Here is a 15,590-nt window from a genome sequence, read left to right as displayed (position 1 = left end):
CGTATCGCTGCTGTCCGCTGGTGGAGAAGAGAAGTCTGGGGAAATCCAGGCTTTGTTCATCTTGATGAGTGTAAGCCTGTCGGCACTGTCCGTTGACAGGCGGGTACGCTTATCTGTGATGATTCCCCCAGCCACACTAAACACACTCTCTGACAAGACGCTAGCCGCAGGACAAGCAAGCACCTCCAGGGCATACAGCGCGAGTTCAGGCCACGTGTCCACCTTCGACACCCAGGAGTTGTAGGGGGCAGAGGCGTCACGGAGGACGATCGTGCGATCGGCTACGTACTCCCTCACCATCCTTTTACAGTGCTCCCGCCGACTCAGCCTTGACTGGGGAGCGGTGACACAGTCTTGCTGGGGAGCCATAATGCTGGCAAAGGCCTTGGAGAATGTTCCCCTGCCTGCGCTGTACATGCTGCCTGATCTCTGCGCCTCCCCTGCTACCTGGCCCTCGGAACTGCGCCTTCTGCCACTAGCGCTGTCGGATGGGAAGTTTACCATCAGTTTGTCCACCAGCGCCCTGTGGTATAGCATCACTCTCGAACCCCTTTCCTCTTCGGGAATCAGAGTGGAAAAGTTCTCCTTATACCGTTGGTCGAGCAATGTGTACACCCAGTAATCTGTAGTGGCCAGAATGCGTGTAACGCGAGGGTCACGAGAAAGGCATCCTAACATGAAGTCCGCCATGTGTGCCAGAGTACCTGTACGCAACACATGGCTGTCCTCACTAGGAAGATCACTTTCAGGATCCTCCTCCTCCTCCTCCTCTTCCTCCTCCTCAGGCCATACACGCTGAAAGGATGACAACCCAGCAGCATCTGTACCCTCAGCAGTGGGCCAAGCTGTCTCTTCCCCCTCCTCCTCATCCTCCTCATGCTCCTCCTCCTCCTCCTCAATGCACTGAGATATAGACAGGCGGGTGCTCTGACTATCCAGCGACATACTGTCTTCCCCCGGCTCTCTTTCCGAGCGCAAAGCGTCTGCCTTTATGCTTTGCAGGGAACTTCTCAAGATGCATAGCAGAGGAATGGTGACGCTAATGATTGCAGCATCGCCGCTCACCACCTGGGTAGACTCCTCAAATGTTCCAAGGACCTGACAGATGGCTGCCAACCAGGGCCACTCTTCTGTAAATAATTGAGGAGGCTGACTCCCACTGCGCCGCGCAAGTTGAAGTTGGTATTCCACTATAGCTCTACGCTGCTCATAGAGTCTGGCCAACATGTGGAGCGTAGAGTTCCACTGTGTGGGCACGTCGCACAGCAGTCGGTGCACTGGCAGATTAAACCGATGTTGCAGTGTCCGCAGGGTGGCAGCGTGCATCTGGGATTTGCGGAAATGTGCGCAGAGCTGGCGCACCTTTCCGAGCAGGTATGACAAGTGGGGGTAGCTTTTCAGAAAGCGCTGAACCACCAAATTAAAGACATGGGCCAGGCATGGCACGTGCGTGAGGCTGCCGAGCTGCAGAGCCGCCACCAGCTTACGGCCGTTGTCACACAAGACCATGCCCGGTTGGAGGCTCAGCGGCGCAAGCCAGTGGTCGGTCTGCTCTGTCAGACCCTGCAGCAGTTCGTGGGCCGTGTGCCTCTTCTCTCCTAAGCTGAGTAGTTTCAGCACGGCCTGCTGACGCTTGCCCACCGCTGTGCTGCCACGCCGCGTGACACCGACTGCTGGCGACGTACTGCTGACACATCTTGATTGCGAGACAGAGGTTGCGTTGGAGGAGGAGGAGGAGGAAGGTGCTTTAGTGGAGGAAGCATACACCGCCGCAGATACCACCACCGAGCTGTGGCCCGCAATTCTGGGGGTGGGTAGGACGTGAGCGGTCCCAGGCTCTGACTCTGTCCCAGCCTCCACTAAATTCACCCAATGTGCCGTCAGGGAGATATAGTGGCCCTGCCCGCCTGTGCTTGTCCACGTGTCCGTTGTTAAGTGGACCTTGGCAGTAACCGCGTTGGTGAGGGCGCGTACAATGTTGCGGGAGACATGGTCGTGCAGGCCTGGGACGGCACATCGGGAAAAGTAGTGGCGACTGGGAACCGAGTAGCGCGGGGCAGCCGCCGCCATCATGCTTTTGAAAGCCTCCGTTTCCACAAGCCTATACGGCAGCATCTGTAGGCTGATCAATTTTGCAATGTGCACGTTTAACGCTTGAGCGTGCGGGTGCGTGGCGTCGTACTTGCGCTTGCGCTCAAACTGTGGCACTAGCGACGTCTGGACGCTGCGCTGAGAGCCATTGCTGGATGGGGTCGAGGACAGCGGAGGTGAGGGTGTGGGTGCAGGCCAGGAGACGGTAGTGCCTGTGTCCTCAGAGGGGGGTGGGATCTCAGTGGCAGGTTGGGGCACAGGGGGAGAGGCAGTGGTGCAAACCGGAGGCGTTGAACGGGCATCGTCCCACCTTGTGGGGTGCTTGGCCATCATATGCCTGCGCATGCTGTTGGTGGTGCCTCTCCAGCTGATTTTGGCGCGACAAAGGTTGCACACCACTGTTCGTCGGTCGTCAGGCGTCTCTGTTAAAAACTGCCACACCGTAGAGCACCTTGACCTGTGCAGGGTGGCATGGCGCGAGGGGGAGCTTTGGGAAACAGTTGGTGGATTATTCGGTCTGGCCCTGCCTCTACCCCTGGCCACCGCACTGGCTCGGCCTGTGCCCACACCCTCACTTGGCCCTCCACATCCTCTAGGCCTACCCCTACCCCTCAGCATGCTGTATTACCAGTGATTTTATTTCCCAGGCAGGAAAGAAATTGGCGCAAGGCTGCACTCAACCGTAGCTGGTTGCGTCTGATTTTTGTACGTTGTCCACGCAGCACACACGTACACGGAGACCTTAGGACTGACACAGGCAGGCCAAATATAATTTTTTTCCTTTTTAGCTTAGGGAAGACCCCACTGCGTATATTCAATGAACAAGAAGTTTAATATCTGTGGTGTGGCCCTCAAAAAGTGTCACACAAGTATAGTGTAGCAGAGTTATTAACTCTAGCAGAGCAGGTATTTGCCAGTCAGCAAAGACAATGGCGCTAGGCTGCAGTAAACCGTAGCTGGTTGCGTCTGATTTTTGTACGTTGTACACGCAGCACACACGTACACGCAGACCTTAGGACTGACACAGGCAGGCCAAATATAATTTCTTTTCCTTTTTAGCAAAGGGAAGCACCCACTGCGTATATTCAATGAACAAGAAGTTTAATATCTGTGGTGTGGCCCTCAAAAAGTGTCACACAACTATAGTGTAGCAGAGTTATTAACTCTAGCAGAGCAGGTATTTGCCAGTCAGGAAAGACAATGGCGCTAGGCTGCAGTAAAGCGTAGCTGGTTGCGTCAGATTTTTGTACGTTGTACACGCAGCACACACGTACACGCAGACCTTAGGACTGACACAGGCAGGCCAAATATAATTTCTTTTCCTTTTTAGCAAAGGGAAGACCCCACTGCGTGTATTCAATGAATAATAAATGTCTTCTGGCCCTGCCTACACAATTCTATCGCTGTAGTATTAATGCCGGGTGCAATGCTCTGCACAGCCGGTTTTGAGAAAAATAAAAAATATGCAACACTGCTAACAGCAGCCTGGACAGTACTGCACACGGATAGAAGTGGCCCTAGAAAGGACCGTTGGGGTTCTTGAAGCCTACACTAACTCCTAACACTCTCCCTGCCTAACCCCCACTTCTGTCCCTATTGCTGGGCGCAATGCTCTGCAGATCCAATTTTGGACAAAAAAAAAAATAAAATACTGTGCTAACACAGTACTGCACACTAGTAGATGTGGCCCTGAGAAGGGCCGTTGGGGTTCTTGAAGCCTACACTGACTCCTAACGCTCTCCCTACAGCAGCACCAGCAGCAGCACTTTCCCTCAGCTAAGTCACAAGGCATGTGTGGCGAGCCGCGGGAGGGGCCGATTTTTATACTCGGGTGACATCTGATCGCCCCAGCCACTCACTGCAGGGGGGTGGTATAGGGCTTGAACGTCACAGGGGGAAGTTGTAATGCCTTCCCTGTCTTTCAATTGGCCAGAAAAGCGCGCAAACGTCTCAGAGAGGAAACTGAAAGTAACCGGAACACCGCGTGGTACTCGTTACGAGTAACGAGCATCCCGAACACCCTAATATTCGCACGAATATCAAGCTCGGACGAGTACGTTCGCTCATCTCTAATGCTGAGTAACTACCACTAATAGCATCATTTTCAGCAGTTGTCACACAGAACTATCCCTCATAACTTTTCATAATTCTCCACCTCTGAAATGATCAATTTCCATTATTGTCCATTCAACCCCTTCATTTACTGCAATTTGCACAACTACCCATGGACTGATATAGAACGTGCTTGCTTTTCCTAGAACAATGTTATTATGTTAGTTCCCTGTATCCATGGCCTCTCTTTCTATTGAAAACAGAAAATATTTGGATTTAAAAAGTTTGTCAGCTATCTTCCAGTTTCATGAAAATGTACAAACGACACACTGCACAATTCTCTGTTTACCGAGGACTGGAGAACGTACAGTAGTTGCTGGTGTCCTATATTGAAACAACTATAGCATACTTTAATAGGAAGGCGTGCACAATTGTATGACCCACAGGCCCCTGGGGGCTCAAGAACATGGATTTCAATTATGTGTTGTGCCCTGTAAGAGATGGAGAGTAAAACCCAATTGCAAAGTTAAAGAGTAGCATGTGAGAAGCAGAAATCTGCTTTCCACGTCTCTCTGAGTCACATTGGGGAAGCTGCTATAGCTAAAGTAAGAAAAGCATACTCAAGTTGACCTCCTTATGCTATGAGACATGCCTGGAGCCGTTCAACAGTGCAGTCCAGGGCTTACACATTCATTGCGTGATTGTTTTGGGGAACGGTGAAGCGCCAATTAATTGCAGATTATTAGTAAGAACATGACCCAATCAGAAGGCAATGCAAATTTCAGCATCATCGTGTGGGTTGGAATTCTTTGCAGTTGCTTCGTTAGACCCGTGTTCATTCCAGGGACTCAACGTTCGTCGGTACCTGAATTTCCTGCAGATGACATTGAATGATTCCTGGATCACCAGCCCCTATCCTAGCAGAAGGAGGCCACTTTGAGTATGCTTCCCTTACTACAGTCATAGCAGCGATCCCATGGAACTTAGAGGGATTCGGGAAGCAGATTTCTGCTTCTCACATGTTACTCTTCAACTTTGCAATTGGGTTTCACTCTCTCTCTCGCTTGTAGGGGCCACAATACAAAATTGAAATCCATGTTCCACATCCCTATTGTGTAGTGTATCCATGCCTTCTTATTTAAGTATGCAGCTGTTATTTCAATATACACGAGTATTGAGATATAATGCAGGTTCACACTTTTGGGCTACACCCTGTGTACTGTAGAGCCTTCTTAGTATGAGGGACATTTTCTTCTTTGCTGAAGAGCTGTGAATAAGTTTTCTTGCTTTTACAATGCACTTACTTTACAAGGGTGTGGTATCTTAACAAGCACTTAAATCTCCATCATAGACACCACCCAGAAATCAGCACAAATGAATCACATTGTGACAATCAGTGTACTGCAACTCATATTTTAAGGCCAGATACCAATTGCAACCGAGAGTGCTCAACTCTGCAGATTCTCTGACCATGCATCTGTCTTCTTAACACATTGTGCTACAGAGAGCGGGCAGACTTATGTAATACAAGTCACACAAGGTTACATGTCAGCTCCGTTCACTTCTTTATATTAGACGCTAGTATTAGATACAAAGTCAAGGAAGAAGGTTATACAGTACCGTTAACAAGGGACATACCTAAAGGGATAATGGGGCTTGTGCCCCGGGTGTCAGGGGGCTCTAACTGCCCAGGGGAGGGAAAGTCTAATTATGACTGTCTAAATATGTGTAATGTGTTAAAACTAGTTATGCCTAGCATAGGCGCCTCATGGCTAAATTTAACTATTCAGACTTTAGTGTATTGCTGTTTTTTACATCTGCCTCTTGCAACTACTTAAAACATTGATTAAAGCATATACTGTGCATGCCTATAATATAACTATAAGATAACCTAATCGGCAACAGATATAAGCAGTGGACACGCAACTAACATGAAAAGGGTTAAATAATGCTATGAAATCTAAACAGTAATATAAAAGTATATTGGAAGTTATACTTTGGTTTTCTCCTTATCTCTAATTATGAAATATATTTATATAACATATATTATAAACAATCTATTCTATCTTGTTTCAATAGAAAGGAGCCGGTTTCTTTGTGACTGGAAACTGCAGTGATAGAAATTAACCTAAACCCAAACTGTGCAAGGGAAATCCCGAGCCATGGCAATAAGAAGGTCACCTGCAATGACAAACAGCCACTGGGCTGTAAATCTGAGGAGTAAGCGCACTATGCCGGTGAAGGGAGAGGAATGGCACAATGAGTGAAATAAAGAATTGATGAACCGTTTCTCAGCATTAATTGTCTGTGATGCTAGGACCAATTTATCAGTTTAACATCCAAATAATTTGTGCTATTTCTGTCTTTTCACTGTCAACAATTTGAAATGAAATTACTTTACCGGAAATATCTCAATTAGTAATATTTAGTCAGTTCTGGTGAAACATACTGTGTGAACAGTAAATGCCAAAGAACCTTGAACACATTGTAAGCCTACTGTAAAGCGATAAAATACTGTTCTCTAAGGGAATGAAACTTATGATGCCTATGGTATCACGGACAGTCCAGAGACATAACGAGAGGAAAGTATCTGCAGTTTGATGCCTCGCCCTCATTATCTGGATGCATTGGTGCACTATTGTTAAATTAGCCAACAACTTCAGCTATATACCGTATTTTTCGCTTTATAAGACGCACTTTTCTTCCTCCCAAAGCGGGGGAAAAAAGTCAATGTGTCTTATAACGCGAATGTGCCGAAATTCATCGCATCGGAACTTATTTGCGCGTTTAATCGTGTGATCACGCTAACTGAATCGTGGTCGTGCAAAAAAAAAAGTCGCGATCGCACGAACAAATGTGCGATCACTTAACAGTTTTCTCTCCTCCCCACTACTGCCCATACGTGCCACTGATTGGTGGTGAGCCCCGCGGGAACTGCTGCTGCTTCCCCGCCTCCACCAATCGGCTTTTTCCCTTCTCCTGGTGAAGAAGCACCTCCATGACACGGAGCTCCACTGTTCCAGCCTTCTGCTGCCCCGTCGCCTGGCACTATCTCTGCACTGGCCCGGGGTGAGTTCAAAAAATTTTTTCCCTACTTTCCCACTCTAAAACAGGGGTGCGTCTTATGATCCAGTGCGTCCTATAAAGCGAAAAATATGGTAGATAATATAGTCATTTGCCTTTGAGACCTTTCACATGGGATGCACCTAAAGCTGCGTTTAAAGGGGTTGTCTCGCGGCAGCAAGTGGGGTTATATACTTCTGTATGGCCATATTAATGCACTTTGTAATATACATCGTGCATTAAATATGAGCCATACAGAAGTTATTCACTTACCTGCTCCGTTGCTGGCGTCCCCGTCTCCATGGCTCCGTCTAATTTCGCTGGCTTCTTGCTTTTTTAGACGCGCTTGCGCTGTGCGGTCTTCTGCCTGGTGAATGGGGCCGCTCGTGCCGGAGAGCTGCTCACCGCGTCGTCATCGTAGCTCCGCCCCATCACGTGTGCCGATTCCAGCCAATCAGGAGGCTGGAATCGGCAATGGAACGCAAGGAAGGAGAAGAAAATCCACGGTGCACCATGGGAGAAGACCCGCGGTCCACCGTGGGAGAAGACCAGTGGCGCCATCTTTAAAAGAAGAATAGAAGAAGCTGCAGAACGCTGATGCAGGTAAGCGCAATGTGCTTTTTAAAAACTAACCTATGCTTTCTTTTTAACAGGGCAGAATGCGGGGGTAAGTAAAAAAAATTTTTTTTCGCTTTCGCCGCGAGACAACCCCTTTAATGCCGCACCAAAATCTGCTGGTAGATTTCAATGCACAATTGAAAATGGCTTAAACCTGCCTGCAATTCTGCATTAAAATCTGCAATTAGACATGTGGATTTGGGTGTGGAATTCCGCAGCTGTGATTTGGCTGCATCTAGTGGCATAGTTCTGTCACATGTGAAAGGTCCCCTTGAGATGTAGCAAAGCAAAAATAAAAATTACACTATCCTAGTCTATTCCTAACTTCACAGTTAAGGTTTTAGCAGTCCGATTGTCTGGTGAAGCTCCTTATCAGACCAAAACGTTGGGCCTTCTGTAATCAGACACTATTACTAAGGAAGTGTAACTTTTAAAAATAATAGAATAAAAGAAAACTTTTTGGCTGGGCTTTGCACCGTTATACTGATTTTTCAACAATATTAAATACATTAACCTGGGGTGAAGGTTCAAATTATTACCCCAGCTAATATGAACTGAGAATGGCAAGACAGCTTGGAGGCTGTTTCCTGAAACCAAATTCTGCCATCTTTTAACCTTTGAAAATCTAATGTACCTTGCAGTAAAGAGGTATTGCAGTCTATTGTATCAGTGATCAAAAGATCATATGTTCAAATTCCCTACTTCGACTGAGAACAAATATATAAATAAAATGTAAGTAAAACATTAAATAAAAAGAAAAAAAACCACAGAGTTCTAAAATGCTTTATTATCTGAACAAATATAGTATGAAAAAGCTCCACATACTTAATATCTGAGCCCGTAATGACTTGTACTGTTAGACTAATGCATTCTTTTTCCCACTTGAATTGAAAAATGGAATAAAAAGTGATCAAAAAGTTGTATCTACCCAAAAATGACAGCAATAAGAAACTGCAGCTCGTCACGCAAAAAAAAAAAGACAAGCCCTCAAACTGCTCTACTAAAGTACAAATAAAAATGTTATGGTTTCTGGAATCCAGTAATACAATTTTATTAAGTGTTTTTATTCTATGAATGTTGTATAACATAACAAAAACTATATAAATTTGGGATCACTGTAATTATATTGACCCCAGTATAAGAATAACACGTTACCTAACAATGGCGCAATTACCGTTTTTTTCTTTAAGATTCCCCCACAGAGAGCTATTAAATGTTTATCAATAGGTCAGATGTATGTCAAATGCAGGCATGGGAAATTACAACTCAAAAAAACAGCTGTCATACAGATATATTGAAGAAAAAGCTTTAAAAAATGGAAAAGTGCATCCAACTAGTGCAAAGGAAAAGTGGAGAGGCAACCAAAATGCAGACAAGAGAAAACACAAAAGAGCACTGCATATGTAAGGCCCAAAAGACTTGTGTGCTTGAGGGTTAATGTGCAAGGAAAGGTTGAATGACAATTGTATCTGGTGAGTATTTGTTTTATAGGTGATTAGTGATGAGCGAGCATACTCGCTAAGGGGAATTGCTCGATCGGGCATTGCCCTTAGCGAGTACCTGCCTGCTTGGGAGCAAAGATTTGGCTCCCGGCGGCGGGCGGGGAGCGGCGGGGAGGAACGGAGGGGAGATCTCTCTCTCCCTCTCTCCCACCTGCTCATGGCCGCAACTCACCTGTCACCCGCGCCGGCAGCCAAACCTTTTCTTCCGAGCAGGGAGATACTCGCTAAAGACCATGCTCGATCGAGTAATTGTCCTCAGCGAGTATGCTCGCTCATCTCTATAGGTGATACATTTTAATTGACGGAGCACAAGTAGCTACAGTACGAAGATGGGACTATATGATGAAAGCTCTACGGAAGGTACAATTAGGAAAGACCGACTAAAGCCGTGTTATGGTTTTGGTGATCATTATGTTTTTATTTCATGAATCAGGTTTTTGTTCCTGTGAGATACAGAGAATACTGTTTTGTTGGCACTTCTTTCCACAAATAATAGCCAGCATTCTTTTAAGGCTGACACAACTTATTTTTGGAGAGCTAACAACATAGATTGATTTTCAGTCAGTCTTTTGTATCCCGAATCTCAAACAGACCTGCATTTTACTTTATTTCTCTGGGATAGCGATAAGTGGAGATAAAGGGTCTACTTGTACTCATAGTCTTGGCGTGAAGCTTGGCCTATGTTGCTACTGTTTCAGAAATAAAGACTTCAGCGCATTTACCTTCCTCAAGTGAGAACATTGATTGGTGAAACGTAGATAGATGGTTCTTTTCAGACCCTGTCAAATAAGTAGAATCCAGTTCAAAATTGAGGTGAAATCCTCAGGTCAAGTTTTGTTTGCATTGCAGAGATACAAGTAATATCCGGGGCTTGATATATTTTTATCTAGTGTAAGTCTTTCTCAACTTCCTTGGATAACCCTTGTACGTTTATTTTTTCCTTTCTGTATCTGTCACAAAATCCTTTCACTCTCTCCAAAAGTATTACTTGTACCTCTACAAATGGCTCTACTGACTTCCCATTCTATTTCTATGTATAGTACAAAAATAGCAGAGTTCCATGTTAGCACAGCGATCCGTCTGTTAGTAAATACTTTTGTGTAAATGCAGCAAATCCACAAGCAATTTGCAGGGAAATCCATAGGATATATCTGCAGTATATCTGTGGATTTTGGTGTAGATAGGTTGTTTTTGATTTTGCTTCGGATTGTGCAATAAAAAGGGAAATATAAAGAAATGGCTTTGAAAACTGTTGCGCATTATGGTGGGGATCCAACTGGTAATCTGCAGCAAAACCCACAATAATATAGATTTTTGGTGAACTTTGACTTCCCCAATGAAGCTGATGGAGAAATTTTGCAATAAAAGCATATTATGTTGCAGATTTGCTATGGATTTTCACAAAGGTTGGAATGCGTGTCGAAATCCATATGTAATGTAGCTCTGGATGTGCTATGGATTAGTCTTTTACTTAGTGCGTCTATGCACAGCCCGTGTTGTCAGCTCTTCCATGGGCATATTGCGCCTAACCGTAGATGTCTGGAGGGGCATCTCCACATAAACTGATAACAATCATTGAAGATGCATTTTCAGGTTTACTTCAAAATTACTAGGGCTAGACCTTGAGGCAACATATTTTCTAAAAACAAACAATATATATATATATATATATATATATATATATATATATATATATATTCTCTCTGCTCTCATCCCCCGCCATCTTCTTTGCTTGGCTCTGTCATCCCACGCCGAAGCGCTGTGTAAGTAAGAGCTGTGATTGGATCAAGTGTCAGCCAATCACAGTTGGTGCTCCATCATTCACAGCCAATCAAGCTGCTTTAGAATTCTCCCCACTGTCATCTCCCTGCTCGGCTTTCAAATCCGCTGCTGTCAGTGCTGTGTAAGTAAGCGCTGTGATTGGATCGAGCGCCAGCTGTGATTGTCGCACAGACATAGACGCCGACTGGGAGGCGAGTATGGAGGGTTTCTTTTACCTAGTTTATACTCAATAAGTTTTCTCCGTTTTTTGTGGCGAAACATATTGTCTCGGCTTATACTCGGGTTGGCTAATACTCGAGTATATACGGTGTGTGTGTGTGTGTATATATATATACATATATATAAATCTGGTTTCTACATTTTGATTAGAAGGATTTTATGCCAAAAATTGACACATTGTTAAAGTTCTATTCTCTATTGAAGTTAATCAATTGAAAAGCAGGTGAATACACTGCAGACCCTAAAATCCTTTCCCACTGCGTATAAAGCACTTCTACCTACACTTACGGAACAGAATGGTCAACAATGGATAGAAGTGTGGACAGTATTATTTGTGTTCAGGTTAAAATGATCTCTTGCCAGACAAATGCCACTGGACTCCATGTTGTACTGCGTATCTTGATAATAACTTGACATGGAAATCGCTGGCCGTGCGGTGTCGCGCATGAGGCTTTTTCAGACTATTTTCGACTAAGCTTTCAAAAAAATCACACGTAATATTGTATTAAAATCTGAAAGCACAGAATATGTAGAATATGGCACTCGACATGAAGCTTTATTGTGATGTAAATAGGTACCACCAAAATTAACTCTCTACTTCCTGATTTAAGAGATAGGCAGAGAAGAATAATCAATGTCCTGAATGTGTCTTAACACATTAGTGTAGAGGAATGCATCCACTTAACCTGTTTGGACAGCCCAGTTTGACCCCACATAAGCTTTAGGGCACCTCATTGTGTTATAGCCCCATTAAAGTTCAGGAACTTTCACTCTTTTTTGCAGAAATATTCATTTCTTATGAAAGTGACAATTCTGATTCCAGTCTAATAATGGGACATGCAACACAAATACCTAATGTGTTAATGGCAAATAGAATATTTGACTTGTGTTATCAAAGACTATTTTGTTAAAAACAGAGTAGTCTCTATGTAACCTGCATGAGCAATAACTGTTGCTACAGCAATAGTATAAATAATTAGGAGGCAGCAGTGAACAAGAACATAATAGATTAATTTGAGTAGCGCTAATCTTTCTTGGTTTTGCCCAAAACCTATGTTGAATCAAGTGTTTTGTCAGCCAGGACATTATTTCCCCTTCCTTTGCTATGGAAAATATTTGCTATTAAATTAAGAAAGCAAATCCTTTTCTTTTTTGCCTAATCAATGTTCTGCATGCATTAATTACCACATAAATGATTAGCCATAATAAAAAGCCGTCCTATGTCTGCTTAACATTAGCATTACAACTTTTAGCAATGTCTTTGTCTCTGGAACACATTAAAATAATGTATGAATGGTTTAGCAAATGAACCCCTAGTCTTTTAATGTTAGCTGCATATGCAGATCAAGATGTTTTTGAGAGCTTATCAGTTGCTAAGATACTGGCTTGTAACACGGCAATAGGTGACTGATAGGATTGCATTTTTTTTCCTCTAGATTTCTTTTTGCAAGATTAGAGAGCAAACAACGGTACATGTGCAATCGTGGTTTGCCTCATACATGAGGATTTTGAGGTACACTAACAGTATAACGTACCTTTTAAAGGGATTTTGTCATTAGAAAAAAAAATCTATACTTACCTATTCCTCCCGAGGCAGTCTTCTAACCGCAGCTTCTCCTCACCGATCTTCTCCTGGCTCCTCCAGTCCCTGGGTCACCTCACCTCCAGCCACAAGCAGAATGCCGGCAATGTACGCTTCGTCACAGGAAGAAGAGGATCCAGATGGCTGGAGGTGAGGTGACCCAGGGGACTGGAGGAGCCAGGAGAAGATTGGTGAGGTTAAGATCTGGTAAGAAGGCTGCCTGGGGAGGGATAGGTAAGTACAGATTTTTTGTTTATGAAAGAACCGCTTTGAGGAATGTCATCTTCTCAACTTGATGCTGAAGCTACTTTTGCTTGTACGGGAGTTGATGTAGATGCTGTCATGTACTTACCAAATGTTTTAACTAAACTATGCCATCATTTATCATTTAACAGACCTCTAGAAGCCAATGGTTGTCTACATAGAATCATAGAATGGTAGAATTGGAAGGGACCTCCAGGGTCATCTGGTCCAACCCCCTGCTCAGTGCAGGATACACTAAATCATCCCAGACAGATATTTGTCCAGCCTTTGTTTGAACACTTCCATTGAAGGAGAACTCACCACCTCCTGTGGCAACCTGTTCCACTCATTGATCACCTTCACTATCAGAAAGGTTTTTCTAATATCTAAGTTGTGTCTTCTCCCTCGTTGCTCCATACTAAATGACCTGGCTTCTATAAAAACTAACTGTTGCCTACTAGTACATTTTTAATAATTTCTGTTCACATTTGTGTTGTGGTTCTGTTTGTGTTTCCAACATGAGCCATGACACAGTTCTGGATCTGCTACATGATGAATACAACCAGAACTTGACCTCTTAGCTTACAATGGGTTCCACTAGGTTGCACTGAGGTATCTGATAGGAAAATAGCACTGCATCAGGGCTCCTTCACATGGGCGATTTTACGAAAATTGTCGTGCGTATGAAATCACTTGCGCAAACTGATGACAATAGTCATCATGAACGAATTTCATTTACCAACCATTTTCTTGCACTATGTAAGGGTCCGTTCACATGCAGCATATTTACTAAGGTTTTCCTCTAGTATTAATAATAGTAATGATAATCTTTATTTGCATAGCACCAACATATTCCGCAGTGCTTACATAGACAGGGGGGATACAGAAAGACAATACAAAAATTACAGAACCATGGTTACATAGTAATCAGTTGATGGAAACAATAGGGGTGAGGGTCCTGCTCCAACGAGCTTACATACAACAAGTAATGGGTGGATACAGAGGGTAAAGGGGCTGGAGATGTGCACGGTATGGCGGGGTGGAGAGTGAGAGATTCTAGACACATAGACAATGGTCAGACATTTGGCCGTGTGACGGCAGAATCAGTATGACTGCAGGAGCGGTTTATAATGGCTAGCAAGGATTGCAGTCAGTAGGTCAGGGAGCATGTTATCAGGCAGAGTACAGAGGGGTTTGTTTAGGGTATGCGGTATGCCTCTCTGAAGAGGTGCGTTTTTAGACCACGCCTGAAGTTCTGCGAGTCCTGGATTGCCCGGGTAGCCATTGGTAGTGCGTTAAGGAAGGACCGCTGCTGCTCTCGAGATGTCTTGGAGGCGGGAATGAGAAGTTCGAATTAAAGGGGCGCTCAGTCTAGTTTCGTTAGCAGAGCTGAGAGCCCAGGCTGGGTGATGGATTGAAATGAGGGAGGCGCCATGCTGTGGAGGGCTTTGTGGATGAAGGTAGTGAGTTTAAATTGAATTCTGTATTTAACGGGCAGCCAGCACAGTGACTGGCACAGGGCAGAGGCATCTGAGGAGCGGCTGGACAGGAAGATGAGCCTGGCTGCCGCATTCAGGATGAATTGGAGAGGGGCGAGTCTGGTGCAAGGGAGGCCGATTAGCATTAGTTGCAATAATTGAGCCAAGAGTGGATGAGGGCAACAATAAGCATTCTAGTAGCAAAATCTGCGTCAAAATCAGCACCATGGGAGGGGTGGGGAGGGGTTGACACAGATTGCATAATATTATGTGCTTGAGGACATTTGTAGACAATTTGATGTATGATCCAAATTGATCACCCTTGTAGGACAAGCTTTGCAGAGGTGCTTCTAGTATGTCTGACTTAGGAGTAACATCCCCTTCTAGGAATTATCCACTGCTGACTAACAATAGATACGAAATGTTTGAAGGGCTTGCATTAATACATGACTGCTTTCTTCCTGAAACTATCCATTTGAATGGTATTAAGTCAAAGAAATAACTATGTTGAATTGAAACATTGCGGTTGCAGTATGACTCTATAGCCTAAGGGGGACCAATAGGCTTTTGCACTTTATTAGATCTCTGTTATAAATTGCATCTAAAGCCTCAATATTGCCTCTAGGTTAAACCAAAATACTATACAAACTAGCCAATATTCTAGAAAGCTGGGTTTTTAAAGAAATCAGCCATTTTTAAATGTAATCTAACCCCTATCAATGCCTTTTCAAAGAGCAATGTGCATGTTCCTATTATGCTTGTCCCGTTGGCTCCCGTGAATGCTTTCTTAAATAAATATCACTGCAGATTAACATGAGATCCCCAATGTGCCATCACCCTACAAAATATACTGTTTAACATAAGAGATCGACTACAGAAAAACAAAGGTACAGCAGCATAAGATATGAGGCAGCAGAACATCACACTTTAATATGACATGGATTGTATGGGAGCCCCAGG

The 15,590-nt window shown here is 44.4% G+C and overlaps 1 protein-coding gene across 8 annotated transcripts in view; it reads left to right on the top strand.

The window, feature by feature from the left end:
• The window catches only part of TENM2 (teneurin transmembrane protein 2), a 1,550,877-nt gene that overhangs the window by 1,162,189 nt on the left and 373,098 nt on the right, over positions 1-15,590 (top strand). The window lies entirely within an intron of this gene.

The sequence above is a fragment of the Eleutherodactylus coqui genome, chromosome 2 (assembly GCF_035609145.1).
Source record: "Eleutherodactylus coqui strain aEleCoq1 chromosome 2, aEleCoq1.hap1, whole genome shotgun sequence".
Taxonomy (NCBI): domain Eukaryota; kingdom Metazoa; phylum Chordata; class Amphibia; order Anura; family Eleutherodactylidae; genus Eleutherodactylus; species Eleutherodactylus coqui.
Note: the sequence above shows the minus strand (reverse complement) of the source record. Positions and strands in the feature narration are given on the sequence as shown.